This window comes from Triticum urartu, chromosome 3 (genome assembly GCF_003073215.2).
Source record: "Triticum urartu cultivar G1812 chromosome 3, Tu2.1, whole genome shotgun sequence".
In the NCBI taxonomy this organism is placed as follows: Eukaryota; Viridiplantae; Streptophyta; class Magnoliopsida; order Poales; family Poaceae; genus Triticum; species Triticum urartu.
Window position 1 is genome coordinate 702,942,098 of NC_053024.1, and position 10,413 is coordinate 702,952,510.

The following is a 10,413-nucleotide window of genomic DNA, read 5'->3' on the forward strand; positions in this document are numbered from 1 at the left end:
GGTCATAATACTCCCTATGTCTTGACTACAGGGAGAGTGAGAAAAGACCATCTTTCGGTTACTGTGCCTGTGGTGCTTTCTGTAGGGATGACTTATGGCATGCGGGAATGTCAAGTAAGTACGGCTTTCGATAGCTAATACGAGTTGGGATGACCAGCAACGTCAAGAGGGGTCAAGCAAAACTAGCTCTATAAGCTCTTTAAAACGAGCTAGAACCGCATCAATCGAATTCAAGGTAATAAATCCCACTGATAAGAAATACATAGGCCTTACGCCCACTTACCACTTCAATGACGGACTTCTCCGATACCGATACCAAACCTAGCTTGAGAGAGATCACAGGCATGTGGTGAACCATACCGAGTGAATGAGTACTGAAATGAACCATATCGAGCTGTGGTCTTACTCTACAACTCAAGTTCGATGAGCTCTTAGCGGAGTTGTGTGCCTACTATCTACTAAGTTGTGTGCTAGGGATGGAAAGAAAGCAAGAAGCATGCCAGGCAGTTTCCACTTTCTTACCGGGCGAAGCCAGTGAATGGTTAGCTATTCGAATGGTTTACTTTACTTCGATACTGGCATTCTTCTTTAATGAATTCTATTTCACAGGTGGAATGAGGAGAGCAAGAGGTGAGATCCGATTGCACGACAAAGTAGATCTGCACGTGGCGAAAAACAAAAAATCTCATAGATAGACAGAGATTTCAGGAAGGATTCAGCAGTTGAGTGATCTGGTTATCCTGGGGAATCCGGAACGGTACCCGCATTCTAGGTCTAGGACTTCGAGTTCCCTTTAGAAGCAGTTTTCCTCTTCTTCAATCTCGAATCCCGAAGGGGAGGCTCTAGTTGCCAAGTAAGAAAAGATCTCGGTAGTTCAATTCATGCATGTGAAAGCTTATCTGCCAGATATAGATGATACTTGCCACTACTTGACCAAAACTGGGACTTGAGGAGGAATGAAATTCTAAGGGAAATCAATCAACTAATTGAAATAGTGATATCGGTATCGGAACTCTGGAGAAGGGCCCGGCCTAAGCGCCCTCTTGAGACTTGGACTCGAAAGAGGGAAAGATTAGTGGGTCAATAACCAAGTTCCCCGATTGGATTCCAGTATCTGATCAAGCCGAAGTAAGCAAGTTCCGGATTCGAGTTTCCTTTTCTGACTGGAATTCAAGTAGGATTCCACATCCACTCGGTATTCTAGCTGTACCAAGTCTTTTTCTTCACTCTTTAGAGGGAAAGTATGCTTTGGATTTGCTCAGTGATACAGGTATGCTTGCCAACCCTGCTGCATTGTCTTGATCTCTCCCTGCGATTCGGAACTTGGATCTGGGAAAGGAGGCTTAAGAAGAATATGACTCCATATTAGTAGTAGTATGTTGCACTAGACTCATATGATTAGGAAGAGATAGAAGTTATCGAAAGCAAAAAGGATAGGGGCAAGAAAAGGGTTTGAAAGTTCATTCTCACCCCTACAAACTTTCTTTTCTTCTTGGCGTACAGAATTCTCTGCCTTTAGTCACCCTTAGCGCGAACCATCTTCTTTTCGAAGGACGGAGTCGAGACTCCTATCTATTCGTAACACTTGCACGATGAACTATTCGTCCCACTATCTCCCTTTCCATGAGACCTACTATACCCCTTTTCTACCTATACCTGGCTAGACTCGTGTACCTCAATTTACGTACATTCACCTAATTTACTAACGTTATTGCCTGCAATCGAGCAAATACCAATAAGACATTGATCTCTAAGGAGCTGTTACGAAGTGTCGCAGTCGCTGCTAACGGTAGGATTTTCTATCACATTTTTTTCATTAACGTGCTTGCACCCACTAGTTTACTGCTTGCTTTAGCTTAGCTTTCCCGAAACCATCAACTCTAGCTTTTTGAGCAGGTTTTTACCAATCTGGTATCCGCTGCTGATCCATATTCTAAGATACCCGCTTTCTTTACGACAGTATCCTGTATGCTGACAAGATCCATGAAGTAAAAAGGAGGGATATGGACTCCATCCTATAAACTCAATATATAGAGGCTACTCCGGAAACAGGAAGAAACCACACTCAGCATACAACACCGACTCGTCTTAGACAGGCTTTTCTAAATACTCAATTATACTATTATGTACTTGACTTGCTAGGAATTGGATGAAACTATTAATGCATCCCATTATCTATTTCTTCATTCAGCTATGAGAGCTAGAAATTGATAGAATTTATCCATTCTACTTCCTCCACTTCTTTAAAAGCTTCTCCAATCACACTTATTACAATCTCACACACTTCTTCTTCTTCCTGACCTTGCGCGCAGCGCTGAAAATCCAGTATAGATTTCGTGATATATCAGGTATAGTGGTTTGAACCAGCTCATGCTTCAGTCCAAGTGTTTGCCGTACGCCTTCCTTAAAGGGCTTAGTTTAATCAGTAGTGGTCCTATCACGGGTGTCACATTCATTTTGACCTATCCGGGAGACCCTATTTGATTAAGAGATCCATGCGATGCCAGAATCCGTCACTAAAGCACCGTATTGAGAAATAGATACCCAGCTGAGGAGTAGATGAGGGGCAGTGAAATCCATCTAAAGAATGCCGTGGAAATGCTACTTGTTGAATATCAAAAATATAGGATATCGAAAGGTGATGCGAGCGCTAGCTCATCTTAGAAGTGAGGTGAAAGATTTCTTTGATTTCGCGATCGATCCTATTTTGCTGTTCGTTCTGTAAATGACCTTGAGTTGTTTTTCACATTCTTTCTACAGGTAATTGTAGATATTGACAAAGATGGTGTACCTGAAATGGTGATTGCACTTTGACTCAAAAGCACTATTCGATAAGACGCAGTAGAACTGTGCACCCGTTTTTGTTTGAGTTTGAGGCGACCTATACTAAACTATAATAGCAAGGAGAGACAGCAGCTGATACCAGATCATACTACAGTACAGCTAGTGCGTGCTAAAACCCTCCTTGTGTACTAGGCTTATGAATAAACTAAACTGTTGAGACGTCTCTAGTGTAGGTGACAGGGAAGCCATGCTCGTTAGAAGAGAAAACAGATGGTTTGAGCAAGCATGGGTTCAAGCTCTAGTGGATGGGTTTGATAGCTGAACGCAAGGATAATTCATCTACGTAGCTAGTTGGTTATGGTGGCGGAGAAGCCCCTCTTTAGCTAGATTGGGCTCCTTTACTACTTTATTTAACCCGGGGTTATGCCTAAAACCGGTATCTTATTATGCGTGTTCGACTAGTTCCATTTCTGATTCTCCTTCTTCGCTGGGGTCTACATACGAAAGAATGGAACACTCGACAGCTTCGATACTCAAATAACCAGCTCATTATGCTTAGGTTGGGTTAGGAAAACGAAGCTTTCCAAGGGACTAGTTCTTTCGCGCATCTGTTTCTCCATCCGTTCTCTTCACATAAGAAGCCAGCCGCCTACTCCTACTATTGGGTCGGTTGGTCGGTCAAGTGAACCACGCCCAGCAGGTGGGTATGCCGATAAGATTCCTTTGTTCGACGTACGTCCATATGAAGCGAGCGCTTCAAAACGAGGCTATTATGCTGAAACTAGGGCTCCCTATGGACGGGTAGAGCGAGAGGGATAGCAAGCACTTGAAAAGGGAAGGAAGGGTCTTAGAACTACTGAAACAGTAGTAGAACTCTTCCAAAATCCAAATAGGAGAGTGAAAAACAAAAAGAAGACCATTGGGCTGGGGAAGACTCCCTCAATCACTCTGCTGGGCGATGCTTCTTACTCTACCTTTCAATTCCTTTGCCTTTCTTCTTCTGATCGATCCAATGGTTCGGACTAGGACGCGTAAACCCCGAAGGGAGATTGACCCTACCTAAGTATTTTCTTAGATAGAAGTGGTTGGTCAAGTGTGAGTCACGCCGGGGCGGGTAGACCCACTTTTAATAGCAACGCCCAGATCAATGGAAAATGGAAGTTTCTAGAATTGCTGCTCTGTTCTGTTCAAGAAGTCTTTCTCCAGGGTTCGGTTCAGAAGGCGGGATGGAAGAGAGAGAATGGGCTCATCGTGCGACAAGGTCGATCGATCACTCAAACTGTTCGGTATCTCTACAATTGAGTGAGCTGTGTTGCGAAGGAAAATGATGAAATTGCTTACTTTTCACAGGCGTGAATTCTATCTTCGATTAGATAGTTTCCATGCTTTTGATAAAAAGATGGGTTGGTATCTGAATGAAAGTCGGTAAGCAATCAATCTAGTGCTGTCCTCGGCAGGCCAGGAAATGTAATAAACTTTGGAGCCTCATCATTGGAAAGATTGCCAACTTAACGGTCTAAAAAACTATTCAAAGAGTGACTTTTAAGCCCCACTGGTTCGCTTTATTTTCAACGGACATTTCCTCCCTCGTCAGCAGCTTCATTACCTGCTAAGTCTGGAAGGGTAGTAAAATCACTCACAACAATCAATCTTTTCTTATGATACTGATACGATGCAAACGGTGACACCCCCGGATAATGTGTCTGTGCATTTGTGTCTGTCTTCCCTTAGATGTGAGGAATCGAATCTCTATTGAAATCTGGAATCACAAGGTATCCTTTCTTTAAAAACACATGAACGGGCGCCTTGAATGAATAAGAAATCGCTGCTATAACAGAGAGTTGCCCCAGATCATACAATGTGGTTCTCTACTTTCGGCTGGCTGGCAGATCAGCGTATTTATACGAAAGAGTAGACAAAGGTTCTGACAGGGGTAACTACTACCAAGAAGCAAACTCAGAGAGATGAAGAGAGAGAAGTTAGCCGCAACCGATCATCGGAGGAAGCAGGCTTACAAGAAACTGATGGGACGATCGGAAGAAGAGAGTGATAACAGGTTTCTAGTTGACAACCTTCCGCATTTCTTATTGGGATAGATTTCATACATTCCTATTTCCTTTACCCTCCCATGAGGAAAAGCTGGTGTGATTAAGGTTATCTAAAGAAAAGCTCATAGTGTTATGCCTTGTAGCTTATTCCACTCTCTATAGTAGTTCCCTTCGATTCAACGCAGTGAAGACAGTTTCAATCGGGTCGATGGACCCTTGGTTGTTTTTGTGATAAGTCGCTATTATCAAATAAATAGTCATTTCTTGCTCGATTCGAGAGGTGATTTCATTCCACAATGACAATTCATGTTGAACGCGTCCTCCGGCATTTACGATTCTTCCTACAGAGGGCACTACTAGCAAAGAATAACCTTTCCACCCGACGATAGCTTGGCCAGATCTTCACGATAAATTACTTACTCGCATCAAACAAAACCCTTTGATTAATTGCCAATAGCGTCTTCTCTTGGCTTCCCCTCAACTGTTTGAACCAGATGTCCACCCCGAAATGAAATAGGTCTTGTGTCGGCCCCTCAGTTCTAGGCCGAAGTAGAGCGAACGTGTTTCCGCACGCGTCCAAATTCTTATTCATATACAACCCATTTCTGGTGTCTAATGCATACCTAACCCGAGATGGCCAGAGACAACAAAGAGGGGAGTTTTGCTCGCCTCAGCTATGGATAAATCCAAGCGTTGAAGCAAACACACTTAGCTATAACACCCAGTTATAGGTTTTGGGAAAAGTCCTACCGATGTAATTATAGACAGCATAATTTGGCCTTCCTGGTAGGGACCCATGTTATACCCTGACCAACGCTTCTTCCTTCTCTTTCCGTCCTTTGTAATACCCAACGCACAAACAAGGACAACTTTCTTAATGATTGATATTCATGAACGCTTCCTTCTCAGGCTTGTGTTAGTTAAAGACCCCTAGCCCGCCGATAAGCCTGCTTGCTACTATCACTTTCGTCTTCGAAGTCTCCATTCCCAATATCTTTATTGTGTGGGTGTGAAGTTCCCAGGAGATACATAGGGTAAGATCTATGACCAGGCAGCTGTATCGAGTTTCTCTTCTTCCACTATCGGATCGGGTGTTTTCTCCGTTCGGTCGGCTTGGCCAGCCCGGAAGTAATACGAAGTGAACGGGAACCTTGCGCATGCAGCGCTAACAACTTTCGACACGAGTACAGTAGGAATAGTTTCCTTAACCTGAGTGACCAAAGGAAGAACGCTCTTGATACATTCCATTCGGAAGATCGCATTGAGTAGGTGGCTCCAGCCTGCCAGGAGCCCATCTTGAATAGTAAGTTCGGATTGCTAAGATAGGAGCAAAGCCGAACGTAAGCATCGGTACGGATCGACTGGCCGCCCACCATCACCACCGGAACTTTCACCTCTCGGCTCAGAGAGTTTATCGCATCCATATCTTCTTGGGGCTTTCGGGTATCTTTTATAGATTCCTTGATATGGAGGCACTAGTGTGACTTTAGGTGACCTAAGTTACTTAAGATGACTTTCGGAGTACTTCTGCTCGAGCTGCGGGTAATTCATTTTCCGGATGGTGCTTCTCAATAGAAGGATCGATACGGGTAGGACCACTAACCAACAGGAAAGCATCTCTAGATCCGATATGAGAACTTGCTTCTCTATACGAAATTCATTAAATGAAAAGGTAACTGTATGCGCTCTATGCGCTTTGTCTTCATCACCATTATATCCTTTTTATCTCTTGTGGAACGACTTGGGAAAGTTGCCCAGAAAGACAATAAAACTCCCGTATTCGCCCTTTCTTGCTTGCCCCTAACCAGAATAAAGGTCACAATGAAAATTTGATAAATTGGACTCCGCTAAGACCCGCTTGATATGAGTAGATTGCCCCGAGTATTTTACTTTGACAAGACAAAATCACTTGTTTTTTTAGCTATATGAGAAAGAGCTGGCGTGTACCCGAACCCCCCTCCTGGTAGCAAAACAGATCAATACCTCGATTCGTATCTACTCACCGGGCGGAAAAAACATAACATAGCATTTCTCATAAATAGACAGTTTTCGTTGAAACGATCATTTCCAAGTTCAAGATGTTGTTTCCCTGTGAAGAATTCCGCTAGCTTGGCATGTTGGTACCAAAATACTACCTATGCTGACAGCTAGCAATCGATAAGCCATCTAGCTTCTCTCCGCTATGGTGACGGCTTATAACACGTCGATCCAGCTTTTCTTCCTGGCGCAGTAGAGGAAGGTCCATTGGGCGTAGAGAGAGTACCATGTGATCAGTCTGTAATGCTTATTGGAAAGTGCTCTCTATCGTCCGGGTCGTGAAAAACACATGTTCTGACTTCTCTTCTGAGAAAATGGGGTGGATCATCTTCAAAAGCAACTCTGCAAGCAAAAGCCGCCTCACAAGCGCATACCTTTCTCCCTTGGAGCAGAAGTCGTCGTACTCCACTTCAAGATGCTCCTTGGTGGTCGCTCTCCGAAGCAACGTCGCTTGAATACGAGACACATCACTCCTCAAGCACGTTTCGAGCAAGCAAGACAACACTAGCTTCTACGACTCCGAGTTAAAGAGCGAGTATTCTCCAAGGCGACATTGTCCTCAAAAAGGTCGTGTATCCACAGTCCCAAAGCAAGCTCCGCCTAAAATAGGAAGTGTTGCATCGTGTCACAGTCCTAGGATCCAGAGCTCACCGCCTGTCCTCCATGGAAGGTTCCTCCTGGAGCTTCTGATTGTACAAGCAAGGCACGCACAAGTCCAACTATGTATGATTACAGGGCATCAACCCCACTGATCATCCCACGGGCGAATCGTTGTTTAAGCACGAAAATGGAATAAGAAAGTAAGTTCTGATATCGTAGTGCTCGCGCGCCTACGTGTACTACTAACGGATTCAAGAACCGGTGCTCCCTCCGAGAGTAAGTCACTCCAGTGGAATCAGCAGATACCGGGTCCTAGTTCCCTAAGTGGTTACCCGCTTGTGTTCCTTTATATGACCACTAGAGCTGGTAGAGGATCAAACGGAGGTAGAACTTAGCAATCCAGCCTACTCACCCGACTCGGTCCACCCGTATGCGAGGTTTGGGTCTCCTACGAGACGTGGTAGGTAGGCAATCTCCTACTATGCGTTTTTCATCCCACTCCCTCTATCAACATAAGTAAATGTGCATAAAAGAAATACAACTGCTCAGTCAAATCTCTATGCGCCAATACATGGAAAGATCAAAGCCTCGCGGGACACGTAAAGAGACCTACCCACCACCCTTGTGCGTGCGAACCTAACAAGAGATGCTGATGCCAGCTACACCGCGCTTTCTTTCCGACCGACCTGACGTTCCGAGGAGAAGAAGGAATGGTTGTATGCATGCGCCGGACGCCTATAAAAAAGTAAAAGAAACCATGGATGGGGAGAAAGAAATCCCTACTTACTTGACAGGTTTCCGGGTCTCAGAAACATAGAAAGGATTTCACAAATAGGATAAATGTCCAGTGAGGACATCTCCTTGCTTGCTTTTTCATTGACTGATTCTAGTGGCTGGCCCAGTGAGAGAATTACCAGTGTCTGTCATTAGACTTTATCTTTCCACGGTGAACTCCTTTGTTGTTGAAAATCGGCTGGCTGGATTGACCTTTGGGATTGAGTCACTCGTACATTGAATCAGAGTATTTCGTATAACTCTTACTTAACAGACTTAGTGGACTGATTGATTGTTTCTTAGTTAGGATTTTCTGTTCCTCCTAGCTTGCGAAATTCCCCTCTGCACTTGCAGCTTTAATAAGAAGTAGTAGATGGGAGTAAGGGCTCGGCTGGTGAGTATTAGGAGTAAGGGCCCGGCTAGTGAGAACTAGCTTATACTATCTTTCTGGTGTAAGAGCATCTCGCTTATACTTTCGAAGATCTCTCTCGTAATTCGTAGATCTAAAAGCCTAATCTAGAAAAGGGTTTTTCTCAGAGCCATAAGTCAAAATAATAAGTCCAAATTCCGCAAGAGCTTGACAAGCAATCCTTCCTACACAACTCATCGGTGGTGTGACCTGCTTGACTTTTATCTTCGATTCAACCTTGGTATTCTCCTTTCTGAAACTTACTAAGACTATTGAAAGCTTTTTCAATGATTCAAAAAAGCATCCCTAGTATAAGAAGCTGTACCTGACCTACTCCTACTATAGTATTAGAAAAAATAAGAAGCTTTCAAAACACCACTACTATATCTAATATGCCCCGCCAGACCAAGAGTGAGGAGCTTGACTGAACCTCTGAGCGAGCTATTAGTACCTTCTTCCTGAAGAGTAGTAGCCTTCATTCATAGCCTGACCAACTCGTCCGTACGCTAGTCAGCTATGAATTTCTAGTGAGGTTGCTATTCCCTTCTATGGAAGGCTTTTGACCACTATCATACATGACTTTTTTTTCGCCCTTCTTATTAGAACTCATATAATACTGCTGCCCTTTCACTTGCTTCTGCCTTTTCACAAGAATTAAGATAGTGTCCTCCCTGAATTGAGAAAGAAGAGAGAATACCTATGTGCTGCTATGCCTATGGTCCAGAATTGCTATCCGTACAACCTTGGTCTTTGATTGTATAAAAAATACATACTAAGCAAGTAAGCCTGCCTAAAAGCATTTCTTTTTTACACCTCTTCTCTCGATTTGAAGAGATTACACATCACTGCGAACGAACTTATTCACTCTTCGAAGCCCCCACCACCTTCTTTCTTTGAGCTGAGCACTTTACTTCGGCTGTGGTCATTGCCTACCGGTAAACTCCCATACTTCCTTCTTTTGTTCGAGGGAGGCCATACATCTTCCTTCTTTGGTTGGATCCAGGTCAGAAAGTTATAGGAAGGTTGTGTGCACAAACAAGTCTGAATTAAGAAGAAGGGGAGCGAGCAGTACACTACCCGTTTGGGTATTGGCAAATCACAGTCATACTTCTTAGAGCGGGGTGGAGCACCAGCACCTTAAGCTGCACAAGTATCTTAGTAAGATAGACACCGATTAAGAAACCGAGAAGTCTAGATTATGGAGACTCTCTAAGTTTTTCTCTGATTTCCTGTGTCTGTACTACTTCACTTTAGACCCGGCATATTGTATGTATCCTTCGCCCTTATTTTAAGTTCAGAGAATCCGCCTTCACCCTTCGGAGAAAACATGGTGGCCGGAGACAAGGTAGGTAGATTAATAGAGTAGCTCTTACTTTTTGAATATATCATTGATCAAAACTTGGTTCTCATGGATGAAGTGTTTGAGTAGACAAAAGAAGAAGAAGCTGCTACACGAAGTGAAAACCGGTGCTAAGAGCAGGATATTCTTATCTATGAGAGAGAACTGCTTGGCCCACGATGAGAGAGAACTGGTAGAGAAGTGCTAAAAGTAAGTGTAAGTTAACGAGCATGAACCTCCTCGTTGAGCAGCCGCCTGAGCTTTCTCTTTGTTTAGAATTGAAAGAGAAGTTTTTGGTAGTGGGGTGCGTGGTGTATTAAAAGTGGATATAGACCCCGGACAAGAAAGCCTTTTCTTAAGCACAAATGCGGTACTATTTTTAGCAAGCAATCTCTTCTACAATAGGCGGTCTGATCAATCCA